Source organism: Phalangium opilio, unplaced genomic scaffold (genome assembly GCF_054372755.1).
Source record: "Phalangium opilio isolate 3A_F unplaced genomic scaffold, DU_Popi_V2 ptg000505l_1, whole genome shotgun sequence".
NCBI classification, from domain to species: domain Eukaryota; kingdom Metazoa; phylum Arthropoda; class Arachnida; order Opiliones; family Phalangiidae; genus Phalangium; species Phalangium opilio.
Window position 1 is genome coordinate 3,228,503 of NW_028324239.1, and position 16,679 is coordinate 3,245,181.

General features: G+C 47.4%; 4 non-coding genes across 4 annotated transcripts; 3 read left to right on the forward strand and 1 right to left on the reverse strand.

Annotated features, from left to right (window-relative positions):
• Window positions 1-11,574: 11,574 nt before the first annotated feature.
• Window positions 11,575-11,647, forward strand: TRNAI-GAU (transfer RNA isoleucine (anticodon GAU)). The gene has a single exon. It is a non-coding gene; the product is annotated as a tRNA-Ile (tRNA).
• A 1,544-nt stretch (window positions 11,648-13,191) lies between these two features.
• Window positions 13,192-13,264, forward strand: TRNAI-GAU (transfer RNA isoleucine (anticodon GAU)). Its single transcript has one exon. It is a non-coding gene; the product is annotated as a tRNA-Ile (tRNA).
• Window positions 13,265-13,632: 368 nt separating this feature from the next.
• TRNAI-GAU (transfer RNA isoleucine (anticodon GAU)) lies at window positions 13,633-13,705 on the forward strand. Its single transcript has one exon. It is a non-coding gene; the product is annotated as a tRNA-Ile (tRNA).
• A 2,499-nt stretch (window positions 13,706-16,204) lies between these two features.
• Window positions 16,205-16,277, reverse strand: TRNAI-GAU (transfer RNA isoleucine (anticodon GAU)). Its single transcript has one exon. It is a non-coding gene; the product is annotated as a tRNA-Ile (tRNA).
• Between the last annotated feature and the right edge of the window lie 402 nt (window positions 16,278-16,679).

The window sequence follows — 16,679 nt, forward strand, 5'->3', positions numbered from 1 at the left end:
GGCTGTTAACCGAAAGGTCGGTGGTTCGAGCCCACCCGGGAGCGGTGTTGTGAAGTCTCAAATGTATCGTCAAAAGGCAAAGTTTTTCCACAATACCTGACGAACATTTAATTTTTGGGCTTCCGTGGCGCAATGGTTAGTGCGTTCGGCTGTTAACCGAAAGGTCGGTGGTTCGAGCCCACCCGGGAGCGGTGTTGTGAAGTCTCAAATGTAACGTAAAAAGGCAAAGTTTTTCCACAATACCTGACGAACATTTATTTCTTAGGCTTCCGTGGCGCAATGGTTAGCGCGTTCGGCTGTTAAACGAAAGGTTGGTGGTTCGAGCCCACCCGGGAGCGGTGTTATGGGATGTCAAATGTAACGTAAAAAGTCAGAGTTTTTCCACAATACCTGACGAACATTTAATTTTTGGCTTCCGTGGCGCAATGGTTAGCGCGTTCAGCTGTTAACCGAAAGGTTGGTGGTTCGAGCCCACCCGGGAGCGGTGTTATGGGATCTCAAATGTAACGTAAAAAGTCCGAGTTTTTCTACAATACCTGACAACCATTCAATTTCTGAGCTTCCGTGGCTCAATGGTTAGCGCGTTCGGCTGTTAACCACTAGGTTGGTGGTTCGAGCCCACCCGGGAGCGGTGTTGTGAAGTCTCAAATGTAACGTAAAAAGGCAAAGTTTTTCCACAATACCTGACGAACATTTAATTTTTGGGCTTCCGTGGCGCAATGGTTAGCGCGTTCAGCTGTTAACCGAAAGGTTGGTGGTTCGAGCCCACCCGGGAGCGGTGTTATGGGATCTCAAATATAACGTAAAAAGTCAGAGTTTTTCCACAATACCTGACGAACATTTAATTTTTGGGCTTCCGTGGCGCATTTTTTAGCGCGTTTAGCTGTTAACCGAAAGGTTGGTGGTTCGAGCCCACCCGGGAGAGGTGTTGTGGGGTCTCATATGTAGCGTGAAAAGTCATAACATTTCCACAATACCTGACAACTATTTAATTTCTGAGCTTCCGTGGCTCAATGGTTAGCGCGCTCGGCTGTTAACCAATAGGTTGGTGGTTCGAGCCCACCCGGGAGCGGTGTTGTGAAGTCTCAAATGTAACGTAAAAAGTCAGAGTTTTTCCACAATACCTGACGAACATTTAATTTTTGGGTTTCCGTGGCGCAATGGATTGCGCGTTCGGCTGTTAACCGAAAGGTTGGTGGTTCGAGCCCACACGGGAGCGGTGTTATGGGATCTCAAATGTAACGTAAAAAGTCAGAGTTTTTCCACAATACCTAACGAACATTTAATTTTTGGGCTTCCGTGGCGCAATGGTTAGCGCGTTCAGCTGTTAACCGAAAGGTTGGTGGTTCGAGCCCACCCGCGAGAGGTGTTGTGGGATCTCAGATGTAGCGTGAAAAGTCAAAACTTTTCCACAATACCTGACAACCATTCAATTTCTGAGCTTCCGTGGCTCAATGGTTAGCGCGTTCGGCTGTTAACCAATAGGTTGGTGGTTCGAGCCCACCCGGGAGCGGTGTTATGGGATCTCAAATGTAACGTAAAAAGTCAGAGTTTTTCCACAATACCTGACGAACATTTAATATTTGGGCTTCCGTGGCGCAATGGTTAGCGCGTTCAGCTGTTAACCGAAAGGTTTGTGGTTCGAGCCCACCCGGGAGAGGTGTTGTGGGGTCTCAAATGTAACGTAAAAAGTCAGAGTTTTTCCACAATACCTGACGAACATTTAATTTTTGGGCTTCCGTGGCGCAATGGTTAGCGCGTTCGGCTGTTAAGCGAAAGGTTGGTGGTTCAAGCCCACCCGGGAGCGGTGTTATGGGATCTCAAATGTAACGTAAAAAGTCAGAGTTTTTCCACAATACCTGACGAACATTTAATTTTTGGGCTTCCGTGGCGCAATGGTTAGCGCGTTCAGCTGTTAACCGAAAGGCTGGTGGTTCGAGCCCACCCGGGAGAGGTGTTGTGGGGTCTCAAATGTAACGTAAAAGTCAGAGTTTTTCCACAATACCTGACGAACATTTAATTTTTGGGCTTCCGTGGCGCATTTTTTAGCGCGTTCAGCTGTTAACCGAAAGGTTGGTGGTTCGAGCCCACCCGGGAGAGGTGTTGTGGGGTCTCAGATGTAGCGTGAAAAGTCATAACTTTTCCACAATACCTGACAACCATTTAATTTCTGAGCTTCCGTGGCTCAATGGTTAGCGCGCTCGGCTGTTAACCAATAGAGTGGTGGTTCGAGCCCACCCGGTAGCGGTGTTATGGGATCTCAAATGTAACGTAAAAAGTCATAGTTTTTCCACAATACCTGACGAACATTTAATTTTTGGGCTTCCGTGGCGCAATGGTTAGTGCGTTCGGCTGTTAACCGAAAGGTCGGTGGTTCGAGCCCACCCGGGAGCGGTGTTGTGAAGTCTCAAATGTATCGTAAAAAGGCAAAGTTTTTCCACAATACCTGACGAACATTTAATTTTTGGGCTTCCGTGGCGCAATGGATAGCGCGTTCGGCTGTTAACTGAAAGGTTGGTGGTTCGAGCCCACACGGGAGCGGTGTTATGGGATCTCAAATGTAACGTAAAAAGTCAGAGTTTTTCCACAATACCTAACGAACATTTATTTTTTGGGCTTCCGTAGCGCAATGGATTGCGCGTTCGGCTGTTAACCGAAAGGTTGGTGGTTCGAGCCCACACGGGAGCGGTGTTATGGGATCTCAAATGTAACGTAAAAAGTCAGAGTTTTTCCACAATACCTAACGAACATTTATTTTTTGGGCTTCCGTGGCGCAATGGATTGCGCGTTCGGCTGTTAACCGAAAGGTTGGTGGTTCGAGCCCACACGGGAGCGGTGTTTTGGGATCTCAAATGTAACGTAAAAAGTCAGAGTTTTTCCACAATACCTGACAACCATTCAATTTCTGAGCTTCCGTGGCTCAATGGTTAGCGCGTTCGGCTGTTATCCAATAGGTTGGTGGTTCGAGCCCACCCTGGAGCGGTGTTATGGGATCTCAAATGTAACGTAAAAAGTCAGAGTTTTTCCACAATACCTGTCGAACATTTAATATTTGGGCTTCCGTGGCGCAATGGTTAGCGCGTTCAGCTGTTAACCGAAAGGTTTGTGGTTCGAGCCCACCCGGGAGAGGTGTTGTGTGGTCTCAAATGTAACGTAAAAAGTCAGAGTTTTTCCACAATACCTGACGAACATTTAATTTTTGGGCTTCCGTGGCGCAATGGTTAGCGCGTTCGGCTGTTAAACGAAAGGTTGGTGGTTCGAGCCCACCCGGGAGCGGTGTTATCGGATCTCAAATGTAACGTAAAAAGTCAGAGTTTTTCCACAATACCTGACGAACATTTAATTTTTGGGCTTCCGTGGCGCAATGGTTAGCGCGTTCAGCTGTTAACCGAAAGGTTGGTGGTTCGAGCCCACCCGGGAGAGGTGTTGTGGGGTCTCAAATGTAACGTAAAAAGTCAGAGTTTTTCCACAATACCTGACGAACATTTAATTTTTGGGCTTCCGTGGCGCATTTTTTAGCGCGTTCAGCTGTTAACCGAAAGGTTGGTGGTTCGAGCCCACCCGGGAGAGGTGTTGTGGGGTCTCAGATGTAGCGTGAAAAGTCATAACTTTTAAACAATACCTGACAACCATTTAATTTCTGAGCTTCCGTGGCTCAATGGTTAGCGCGTTCGGCTGTTAACCACTAGGTTGGTGGTTCGAGCCCACCCGGGAGCGGTGTTGTGAAGTCTCAAATGTAACGTAAAAAGGCAAAGTTTTTCCACAATACCTGACAACCAATTAATTTCTGAGATTCCGTGGCTCAATGGTTAGCGCGTTCGGCTGTTAACCACTAGGTTGGTGGTTCGAGCCCACCCGGGAGCGGTGTTGTGAAGTCTCAAATGTAACGTAAAAAGGCAAAGTTTTTCCACAATACCTGACGAACACTTATTTTTTGGGCTTCCGTGGCGCAATGGATAGCGCGTTCGGCTGTTAACCGAAAGGTTGGTGGTTCGAGCCCACACGGGAGCGGTGTTATGGGATCTCGAATGTAACGTAAAAAGTCAGAGTTTTTCCACAATACCTAACGAACATATATTTTTTGGGCTTCCGTGGCGCAATGGATTGCGCGTTCGGCTTTTAACCGAAAGGTTGGTGGTTCGAGCCCACACGGGAGCGGTGTTATGGGATCTCAAATGTAACGTAAAAAGTCAGAGTTTTTCCACAATACCTGACAACCATTCAATTTCTGAGCTTCCGTGGCTCAATGGTTAGCGCGTTCGGCTGTTATCCAATAGGTTGGTGGTTCGAGCCCACCCTGGAGCGGAGTTATGGGATATCAAATGTAACGTAAAAAGTCAGAGTTTTTCCACAATACCTGACGAATATTTAATATTTGGGTTCCGTGGCGCAATGGTTAGCGCGTTCAGCTGTTAACCGAAAGGTTTGTGGTTCGAGCCCACCCGGGAGAGGTGTTGTGTGGTCTCAAATGTAACGTAAAAAGTCAGAGTTTTTCCACAATACCTGACGAACATTTAATTTTTGGGCTTCCGTGGCGCAATGGTTAGCGCGTTCGGCTGTTAAACGAAAGGTTGGTGGTTCGAGCCCACCCGGGAGCGGTGTTATCGGATCTCAAATGTAACGTAAAAAGTCAGAGTTTTTCCACAATACCTGACGAACATTTAATTTTTGGGCTTCCGTGGCGCAATGGTTAGCGCGTTCAGCTGTTAACCGAAAGGTTGGTGGTTCGAGCCCACCCGGGAGAGGTGTTGTGGGGTCTCAAATGTAACGTAAAAAGTCAGAGTTTTTCCACAATACCTGACGAACATTTAATTTTTGGGCTTCCGTGGCGCATTTTTTAGCGCGTTCAGCTGTTAACCGAAAGGTTGGTGGTTCGAGCCCACCCGGGAGAGGTGTTGTGGGGTCTCAGATGTAGCGTGAAAAGTCATAACTTTTAAACAATACCTGACAACCATTTAATTTCTGAGCTTCCGTGGCTCAATGGTTAGCGCGTTCGGCTGTTAACCACTAGGTTGGTGGTTCGAGCCCACCCGGGAGCGGTGTTGTGAAGTCTCAAATGTAACGTAAAAAGGCAAAGTTTTTCCACAATACCTGACAACCAATTAATTTCTGAGATTCCGTGGCTCAATGGTTAGCGCGTTCGGCTGTTAACCACTAGGTTGGTGGTTCGAGCCCACCCGGGAGCGGTGTTGTGAAGTCTCAAATGTAACGTAAAAAGGCAAAGTTTTTCCACAATACCTGACGAACACTTATTTTTTGGGCTTCCGTGGCGCAATGGATAGCGCGTTCGGCTGTTAACCGAAAGGTTGGTGGTTCGAGCCCACACGGGAGCGGTGTTATGGGATCTCGAATGTAACGTAAAAAGTCAGAGTTTTTCCACAATACCTAACGAACATTTATTTTTTGGGCTTCCGTGGCGCAATGGATTGCGCGTTCGGCTTTTAACCGAAAGGTTGGTGGTTCGAGCCCACACGGGAGCGGTGTTATGGGATCTCAAATGTAACGTAAAAAGTCAGAGTTTTTCCACAATACCTGACAACCATTCAATTTCTGAGCTTCCGTGGCTCAATGGTTAGCGCGTTCGGCTGTTATCCAATAGGTTGGTGGTTCGAGCCCACCCTGGAGCGGAGTTATGGGATCTCAAATGTAACGTAAAAAGTCAGAGTTTTTCCACAATACCTGACGAATATTTAATATTTGGGTTCCGTGGCGCAATGGTTAGCGCGTTCAGCTGTTAACCGAAAGGTTTGTGGTTCGAGCCCACCCGGGAGAGGTGTTGTGTGGTCTCAAATGTAACGTAAAAAGTCAGAGTTTTTCCACAATACCTGACGAACATTTAATTTTTGGGCTTCCGTGGCGCAATGGTTAGCGCGTTCGGCTGTTAAACGAAAGGTTGGTGGTTCGAGCCCACCCGGGAGCGGTGTTATCGGATCTCAAATGTAACGTAAAAAGTCAGAGTTTTTCCACAATACCTGACGAACATTTAATTTTTGGGCTTCCGTGGCGCAATGGTTAGCGCGTTCAGCTGTTAACCGAAAGGTTGGTGGTTCGAGCCCACCCGGGAGAGGTGTTGTGGGGTCTCAAATGTAACGTAAAAAGTCAGAGTTTTTCCACAATACCTGACGAACATTTAATTTTTGGGCTTCCGTGGCGCATTTTTTAGCGCGTTCAGCTGTTAACCGAAAGGTTGGTGGTTCGAGCCCACCCGGGAGAGGTGTTGTGGGGTCTCAGATGTAGCGTGAAAAGTCATAACTTTTAAACAATACCTGACAACCATTTAATTTCTGAGCTTCCGTGGCTCAATTGTTAGCGCGTTCGGCTGTTAACCACTAGGTTGGTGGTTCGAGCCCACCCGGGAGCGGTGTTGTGAAGTCTCAAATGTAACGTAAAAAGGCAAAGTTTTTCCACAATACCTGACGAACACTTATTTTTTGGGCTTCCGTGGCGCAATGGATAGCGCGTTCGGCTGTTAACCGAAAGGTTGGTGGTTCGAGCCCACACGGGAGCGGTGTTATGGGATCTCGAATGTAACGTAAAAAGTCAGAGTTTTTCCACAATACCTAACGAACATTTATTTTTTGGGCTTCCGTGGCGCAATGGATTGCGCGTTCGGCTTTTAACCGAAAGGTTGGTGGTTCGAGCCCACACGGGAGCGGTGTTATGGGATCTCAAATGTAACGTAAAAAGTCAGAGTTTTTCCACAATACCTGACAACCATTCAATTTCTGAGCTTCCGTGGCTCAATGGTTAGCGCGTTCGGCTGTTATCCAATAGGTTGGTGGTTCGAGCCCACCCTGGAGCGGAGTTATGGGATCTCAAATGTAACGTAAAAAGTCAGAGTTTTTCCACAATACCTGACGAATATTTAATATTTGGGTTCCGTGGCGCAATGGTTAGCGCGTTCAGCTGTTAACCGAAAGGTTTGTGGTTCGAGCCCACCCGGGAGAGGTGTTGTGTGGTCTCAAATGTAACGTAAAAAGTCAGAGTTTTTCCACAATACCTGACGAACATTTAATTTTTGGGCTTCCGTGGCGCAATGGTTAGCGCGTTCGGCTGTTAAACGAAAGGTTGGTGGTTCGAGCCCACCCGGGAGCGGTGTTATCGGATCTCAAATGTAACGTAAAAAGTCAGAGTTTTTCCACAATACCTGACGAACATTTAATTTTTGGGCTTCCGTGGCGCAATGGTTAGCGCGTTCAGCTGTTAACCGAAAGGTTGGTGGTTCGAGCCCACCCGGGAGAGGTGTTGTGGGGTCTCAAATGTAACGTAAAAAGTCAGAGTTTTTCCACAATACCTGACGAACATTTAATTTTTGGGCTTCCGTGGCGCATTTTTAGCGCGTTCAGCTGTTAACCGAAAGGTTGGTGGTTCGAGCCCACCCGGGAGAGGTGTTGTGGGGTCTCAGATGTAGCGTGAAAAGTCATAACTTTTAAACAATACCTGACAACCATTTAATTTCTGAGCTTCCGTGGCTCAATTGTTAGCGCGTTCGGCTGTTAACCACTAGGTTGGTGGTTCGAGCCCACCCGGGAGCGGTGTTGTGAAGTCTCAAATGTAACGTAAAAAGGCAAAGTTTTTCCACAATACCTGACGAACACTTATTTTTTGGGCTTCCGTGGCGCAAATGGATTGCGCGTTCGGCTTTTAACCGAAAGGTTGGTGGTTCGAGCCCACACGGGAGCGGTGTTATGGGATCTCAAATGTAACGTAAAAAGTCAGAGTTTTTCCACAATACCTGACAACCATTCAATTTCTGAGCTTCCGTGGCTCAATGGTTAGCGCGTTCGGCTGTTATCCAAAAGGTTGGTGGTTCGAGCCCACCCTGGAGCAGAGTTATGGGATCTCAAATGTAACGTAAAAAGTCAGAGTTTTTCCACAATACCTGACGAATATTTAATATTTGGGTTCCGTGGCGCAATGGTTAGCGCGTTCAGCTGTTAACCGAAAGGTTTGTGGTTCGAGCCCACCCGGGAGAGGTGTTGTGTGGTCTCAAATGTAACGTAAAAAGTCAGAGTTTTTCCACAATACCTGACGAACATTTAATTTTTGGGCTTCCGTGGCGCAATGGTTAGCGCGTTCGGCTGTTAAACGAAAGGTTGGTGGTTCGAGCCCACCCGGGAGCGGTGTTATCGGATCTCAAATGTAACGTAAAAAGTCAGAGTTTTTCCACAATACCTGACGAACATTTAATTTTTGGGCTTCCGTGGCGCAATGGTTAGCGCGTTCAGCTGTTAACCGAAAGGTTGGTGGTTCGAGCCCACCCGGGAGAGGTGTTGTGGGGTCTCAAATGTAACGTAAAAAGTCAGAGTTTTTCCACAATACCTGACGAACATTTAATTTTTGGGCTTCCGTGGCGCATTTTTTAGCGCGTTCAGCTGTTAACCGAAAGGTTGGTGGTTCGAGCCCACCCGGGAGAGGTGTTGTGGGGTCTCAGATGTAGCGTGAAAAGTCATAACTTTTAAACAATACCTGACAACCATTTAATTTCTGAGCTTCCGTGGCTCAATTGTTAGCGCGTTCGGCTGTTAACCACTAGGTTGGTGGTTCGAGCCCACCCGGGAGCGGTGTTGTGAAGTCTCAAATGTAACGTAAAAAGGCAAAGTTTTTCCACAATACCTGACGAACACTTATTTTTTGGGCTTCCGTGGCGCAATGGATAGCGCGTTCGGCTGTTAACCGAAAGGTTGGTGGTTCGAGCCCACACGGGAGCGGTGTTATGGGATCTCGAATGTAACGTAAAAAGTCAGAGTTTTTCCACAATACCTAACGAACATTTATTTTTTGGGCTTCCGTGGCGCAATGGATTGCGCGTTCGGCTTTTAACCGAAAGGTTGGTGGTTCGAGCCCACACGGGAGCGGTGTTATGGGATCTCAAATGTAACGTAAAAAGTCAGAGTTTTTCCACAATACCTGACAACCATTCAATTTCTGAGCGTCCGTGGCTCAATGGTTAGCGCGTTCGGCTGTTATCCAATAGGTTGGTGGTTCGAGCCCACCCTGGAGCGGAGTTATGGGATCTCAAATGTAACGTAAAAAGTCAGAGTTTTTCCACAATACCTGACGAATATTTAATATTTGGGTTCCGTGGCGCAATGGTTAGCGCGTTCAGCTGTTAACCGAAAGGTTTGTGGTTCGAGCCCACCCGGGAGAGGTGTTGTGTGGTCTCAAATGTAACGTAAAAAGTCAGAGTTTTTCCACAATACCTGACGAACATTTAATTTTTGGGCTTCCGTGGCGCAATGGTTAGCGCGTTCGGCTGTTAAACGAAAGGTTGGTGGTTCGAGCCCACCCGGGAGCGGTGTTATCGGATCTCAAATGTAACGTAAAAAGTCAGAGTTTTTCCACAATACCTGACGAACATTTAATTTTTGGGCTTCCGTGGCGCAATGGTTAGCGCGTTCAGCTGTTAACCGAAAGGTTGGTGGTTCGAGCCCACCCGGGAGAGGTGTTGTGGGGTCTCAAATGTAACGTAAAAAGTCAGAGTTTTTCCACAATACCTGACGAACATTTAATTTTTGGGCTTCCGTGGCGCATTTTTTAGCGCGTTCAGCTGTTAACCGAAAGGTTGGTGGTTCGAGCCCACCCGGGAGAGGTGTTGTGGGGTCTCAGATGTAGCGTGAAAAGTCATAACTTTTAAACAATACCTGACAACCATTTAATTTCTGAGCTTCCGTGGCTCAATTGTTAGCGCGTTCGGCTGATAACCACTAGGTTGGTGGTTCGAGCCCACCCGGGAGCGGTGTTGTGAAGTCTCAAATGTAACGTAAAAAGGCAAAGTTTTTCCACAATACCTGACGAACACTTATTTTTTGGGCTTCCGTGGCGCAATGGATAGCGCGTTCGGCTGTTAACCGAAAGGTTGGTGGTTCGAGCCCACACGGGAGCGGTGTTATGGGATCTCGAATGTAACGTAAAAAGTCAGAGTTTTTCCACAATACCTAACGAACATTTATTTTTGGGCTTCCGTGGCGCAATGGATTGCGCGTTCGGCTTTTAACCGAAAGGTTGGTGGTTCGAGCCCACACGGGAGCGGTGTTATGGGATCTCAAATGTAACGTAAAAAGTCAGAGTTTTTCCACAATACCTGACAACCATTCAATTTCTGAGCTTCCGTGGCTCAATGGTTAGCGCGTTCGGCTGTTATCCAATAGGTTGGTGGTTCGAGCCCACCCTGGAGCGGAGTTATGGGATCTCAAATGTAACGTAAAAAGTCAGAGTTTTTCCACAATACCTGACGTATATTTAATATTTGGGTTCCGTGGCGCAATGGTTAGCGCGTTCAGCTGTTAACCGAAAGGTTTGTGGTTCGAGCCCACCCGGGAGAGGTGTTGTGGGGTCTCAAATGTAACGTAAAAAGTCAGAGTTTTTCCACAATACCTGACGAACATTTAATTTTTGGGCTTCCGTGGCGCAATTTTTAGCGCGTTCGGCTGTTAAACGAAAGGTTGGTGGTTCGAGCCCACCCGGGAGCGGTGTTATGGGATCTCAAATGTAACGTAAAAAGTCAGAGTTTTTCCACAATACCTGACGAACATTTAATTTTTGGGCTTCCGTGGCGCAATGGTTAGCGCGTTCAGCTGTTAACCGAAAGGTTGGTGGTTCGAGCCCACCCGGGAGAGGTGTTGTGGGGTCTCAAATGTAACGTAAAAAGTCAGAGTTTTTCCACAGTACCTGACGAACATTTAATTTTTGGGCTTCCGTGGCGCATTTTTTAGCGCGTTCAGCTGTTAACCGAAAGGTTGGTGGTTCGAGCCCACCCGGGAGAGGTGTTGTGGGGTCTCAGATGTAGCGTGAAAAGTCATAACTTTTCCACAATACCTGACAACCATTTAATTTCTGAGCTTCCGTGGCTCAATGGTTAGCGCGCTCGGCTGTTAACCAATAGAGTGGTGGTTCGAGCCCACCCGGGAGCAGTGTTATGGGATCTCAAATGTAACGTAAAAAGTCAGAGTTTTTCCACAATACCTGACGAATATTTAATATTTGGGCTTCCGTGGCGCAATGGTTAGTGCGTTCGGCTGTTAACCGAAAGGTCGGTGGTTCGAGCCCACCCGGGAGCGGTGTTGTGAAGTCTCAAATGTATCGTAAAAAGGCAAAGTTTTTCCACAATACCTGACGAACATTTAATTTTTGGGCTTCCGTGGCGCAATGGTTAGTGCGTTCGGCTGTTAACCGAAAGGTCGGTGGTTCGAGCCCACCCGGGAGCGGTGTTGTGAAGTCTCAAATGTAACGTAAAAAGGCAAAGTTTTTCCACAATACCTGACGAACATTTATTTTTTGGGCTTCCGTGGCGCAATGGATAGCGCGTTCGGCTGTTAACTGAAAGGTTGGTGGTTCGAGCCCACACGGGAGCGGTGTTATGGGATCTCAAATGAAACGTAAAAAGTCAGAGTTTTTCCACAATAGCTAACGAACATTTAAATTTTGGGCTTCCGTGGCGCAATAGTTAGCGCGTTCAGCTGTTAACCGAAAGGTTGGTGGTTCGAGCCACCCGGAAGCGGTGTTATGAGATCTCAAATGTAACGTAAAAAGTCAGAGTTTTTCCAAAATACCTGACAACCAGTCAATTTCTGAGCTTCCGTGGCTCAATGGTTAACGCGTTCGGCTGATAACCAATAGGTTGGTGGTTCGAGCCCACCCGGGAGCGGTGTTGTGGGGTCTCAAATGTAACGTAAAAAGTCAGAGTTTTTCCACAATACCTGACGAACATTTAATTTATAGGCTTCCATGGCGCAATGGTTAGCGCGTTCAGCTGTTAACCGAAAGGTTGGTGGTTCGAGCCCACCCGCGAGAGGTGTTGTGGGGTCTCTGATGTAGCGTGAAAAGTCATAACTTTTCCACAATACCTGACAACCATTTAATTTCTGAGCATCCGTGGCGCAATGGTTAGCGCGTTCACTGTTAACCGAAAGGTTGGTGGTTCGAGCCCACCCGGAAGCGGTGTTTTGGGGTCTCAAATGTAACGTAAAAAGTCAGAGTTTTTCCACAATTCCTGACGAACATTTAATTTTTGGGCTTCCGTGGCATATTTTTTAGCGCGTTCAGCTGTTAACCGAAAGGTTGGTGGTTCGAGCCCACCCGGTAGAGGTGTTGTGGGGTCTCTGATGTAGCGTGAAAAGTCATAACTTTTCCACAATACCTGACAACCATTTAATTTCTGAGCTTCCGTGGCTCAATGGTTAGCGCGTTCGGCTGTTAACCAGTAGGTTGTTGGTTCGAGCCCACCCGGGAGCGGTGTTATGGGATCTCAAATGTAACGTAAAAAGTCAGAGTTTTTCCACAATACCTGACAAACATTAAATTGTTTGGGCTTCCGTGGCGCAATGGTTAGCGCGTTCGGCTGTTAACCGAAAGGTTGGTGGTTCGAGCCCACCCGGGAGCGGTGTTGTGAAGTCCCGAATGTAAAGTAAAAAGGCAAAGTTTTTCCACAATACCTGACGAACATTTACTTTTTGGGCTTCCGTGGCGCAATGGTTAGCGCGTTCGGCTGTTAACTGAAAGGTTGGTGGTTCGAGCCCACCCGGGAGCGGTGTTATGGGATCTCAAATGTAACGTAAAATGTCAGAGTTTTTCCACAATACCTAACGAACATTTAATTTTTGGGCTTCCGTGGCGCAATGGTTAGCGCGTTCAGCTGTTAACCGAAAGGTTGGTGGTTCGAGCCCACCCGGAAGCGGTGTTATGGGATCTCAAATGTAGCGTGAAAAGTCATAACTTTTCCACAATACCTGACAACCATTTAATTTCTGAGCTTCCGTGACTCAATGCTTAGAGCGTTCGGCTGTTATCTAATAGGTTGGTGGTTCAAGCCCACCCGGGAGCGGTGTTATGGGTTTTCAAATGTAACGTAAAAAGCCAAAGTTTTTCCAAAATACCTGACGACCATTTATTGTTTGGGCTTCCGTGGCGCAATGGTTAGCGCGTTCGGCTGTTAACCGAAAGGTTGGTGGTTCGAGCCCACCCGGTAGCGGTGTTATGGGCTCTCAAATGTAACGTAAAAAGTCAGAGTTTTTCCACAATAGCTAACGAACATTGAAATTTTGGGCTTCCGTGGCGCAATAGTTAGCGCGTTCAGCTGTTAACCGAAAGGTTGGTGGTTCGAGCCCACCCCGAAGCGGTGTTATGAGATCTCAAATGTAACGTAAAAAGTCAGAGTTTTTCCAAAATACCTGACAACCAGTCAATTTCTGAGCTTCCGTGGCTCAATGGTTAACGCGTTCGGCTGATAACCAATAGGTTGGTGGTTCGAGCCCACCCGGGAGCGGTGTTATGGGTTTTCAAATGTAACGTAAAAAGCCAAAGTTTTTCCAAAATACCTGACGACCATTTATTGTTTGGGCTTCCGTGGCGCAATGGTTAGCGCTTTCGGCTGTTAACCGAAAGGTTGGTGGTTCGAGCCCACCCGGGAGCGGTGTTATGGGCTCTCAAATGTAACGTAAAAAGTCAGAGTTTTTCCACAATAGCTAACGAACATTTAAATTTTGGGCTTCCGTGGCGCAATAGTTAGCGCGTTCAGCTGTTAACCGAAAGGTTGGTGGTTCGAGCCCACCCGGAAGCGGTGTTATGAGATCTCAAATGTAACGTAAAAAGTCAGAGTTTTTCCAAAATACCTGACAACCAGTCAATTTCTGAGCTTCCGTGGCTCAATGGTTAACGCGTTCGGCTGATAACCAATAGGTTGGTGGTTCGAGCCCACCCGGGAGCGGTGTTGTGGGGTCTCAAATGTAACGTAAAAAGTCAGAGTTTTTCCACAATACCTGACGAACATTTAATTTATAGGCTTCCATGGCGCAATGGTTAGCGCGTTCAGCTGTTAACCGAAAGGTTGGTGGTTCGAGCCCACCCGGAAGCGGTGTTGTGGGGTCTCAAATGTAACGTAAAAAGTCAGAGTTTTTCCACAATACCTGACGAACATTAAATTGCTGGGCTTCCGTGGCGCAATGGTTAGCGCGTTCGGCTGTTAACCGAAAGGTTGGTGGTTCGAGCCCACCCGGGAGCGGTGTTGTGGGGTCTCAAATGTAACGTAAAAATTCAGAGTTTTTCCACAATACCTGACGAACATTTAATTTTTAGGCTTCCGTGGCGCAATGGTTAGCGCGTTCAGCTGTTAACCGAAGGGTTGGTGGTTCGAGCCCACCCGGAAGCGGTGTTGTGGGGTCTCAAATGTAACGTAAAAAGTCAGAGTTTTTCCACAATACCTGACGAACATTTAATTTTTGGGCTTCCGTGGCATATTTTTTAGCGCGTTCAGCTGTTAACCGAAAGGTTGGTGGTTCGAGCCCACCCGGGAGAGGTGTTGTGGGGTCTCTGATGTAGCGTGAAAAGTCATAAATTTTCCACAATACCTGACAACCATTTACTTTCTGAGCTTCCGTGGCTCAATGGTTAGCGCGTTCGGCTGTTAACCAATAGGTTGGTGGTTCGAGCCCACCCAGGAGCGGTGTTATGGGATCTCAAATGTAACGTAAAAAGTCAGAGTTTTTCCACAATACCTGACGAACATTTTCTTTTTGGGCTTCCGTGGCGCAATGGTTAGCGCGTTCGGCTGTTAACCGAAAGGTTGGTGGTTCGAGCCCACCCGGGAGCGGTGTTGTGGGGTCTCAAATGTAACGTAAAAAGTCAGAGTTTTTCCACAATACCTGACGAACATTAAATTTTTGGGCTTCCGTGGCGCAATGGTTAGCGCGCAGCGCGTTCAGCTGTTAACCGAAAGGTTGGTGGTTCGAGCCCACCCGCGAGAGGTGTTGTGGGGTCTCTGATGTAGCGTGAAAAGTCATAACTTTTCCACAATACCTGACAACCATTTAATTTCTGAGCATCCGTGGCGCAATGGTTAGCGCGTTCAGCTGTTAACCGAAAGGTTGGTGGTTCGAGCCCACCCGGGAGCGGTGTTGTGAAGTCCCGAATGTAACGTAAAAAGGCAAAGTTTTTCCACAATACCTGACGAACATTTACTTTTTGGGCTTCCGTGGCGCAATGGTTAGCGCGTTCGGCTGTTAACTGAAAGGTTGGTGGTTCGAGCCCACCCGGGAGCGGTGTTATGGGATCTCAAATGTAACGTAAAATGTCAGTTTTTCCACAATACCTAACGAACATTTAATTTTTGGGCTTCCGTGGCGCAATGGTTAGCGCGTTCAGCTGTTAACCGAAAGGTTGGTGGTTCGAGCCCACCCGGAAGCGGTGTTATGGGATCTCAAATGTAGCGTGAAAAGTCATAACTTTTCCACAATACCTGACAACCATTTAATTTCTGAGCTTCCGTGACTCAATGCTTAGAGCGTTCGGCTGTTATCTAATAGGTTGGTGGTTCAAGCCCACCCGGGAGCGGTGTTATGGGTTTTCAAATGTAACGTAAAAAGCCAAAGTTTTTCCAAAATACCTGACGACCATTTATTGTTTGGGCTTCCGTGGCGCAATGGTTAGCGCGTTCGGCTGTTAACCGAAAGGTTGGTGGTTCGAGCCCACCCGGGAGCGGTGTTATGGGCTCTAAAATGTAACGTAAAAAGTCAGAGTTTTTCCACAATAGCTAACGAACATTTAAATTTTGGGCTTCCGTGGCGCAATAGTTAGCGCGTTCAGCTGTTAACCGAAAGGTTGGTGGTTCGAGCCCACCCGGAAGCGGTGTTATGAGATCTCAAATGTAACGTAAAAAGTCAAGAGTTTTTCCAAAATACCTGACAACCAGTCAATTTATGAGCTTCCGTGGCTCAATGGTTAACGCGTTCGGCTGATAACCAATAGGTTGGTGGTTCGAGCCCACCCGGGAGAGGTGTTGTGGGGTCTCTGATGTAGCGTGAAAAGTCATAAATTTTCCACAATACCTGACAACCATTTACTTTCTGAGCTTCCGTGGCTCAATGGTTAGCGCGTTCGGCTGTTAACCAATAGGTTGGTGGTTCGAGCCCACCCGGGAGCGGTGTTATGGGATCTCAAATGGAACGTAAAAAGTCAGAGTTTTTCCACAATACCTGACAAACATTAAATTGTTGGGCTTCCGTGGCGCAATGGTTAGCGCGTTCGGCTGTTAACCGACAGGTTGGTGGTTCGAATCCACCCGGGAGCGGTGTTGTGGGGTCTCAAATGTAACGTAAAAAGTCAGAGTTTTTCCACAATACCTGCGCCACGGAAGCCCAAAAATTTAATGTTCGTCAGGTATTGTGGAAAAACTATGACTTTTTACGTTACATTTGAGACCCCACAACACCGCTTCCGGGTGGGCTCGAACCACCAACCTTTCGGTTATCAGCTGAACGCGCTAAACATTGCGCCATGGAAGCCTAAAAATTGTGGAAAAACTCTGACTTTTTACGTTACATTTGAGACCCCACAACACCGCTCCCGGGTGGGCTCGAACCACCAACCTTTCGGTTAACAGCCGAACGCGCTAACCATTGCGCCACGGAAGCCCAAAAATTTAATGTTCGTCAGGTATTGTGGAAAAACTCTGACTTTTTACGTTACATTTGAGATCCCATAACACCGCTCCCGGGTGGACTCGAACCACCAACCTATTGGTTAACAGCCGAACGCGCTAACCATTGAGCCACGGTAGCTCAGAAATTAAATGGTTGTCAGGTATTGTGGAAAAGTTATGACTTTTCACGCTACATCAGAGACCCCACAACACCTCTCGCGGGTGGGCTCGAACCACCAACCTTTCGGTTAACAGCTGAACGCGC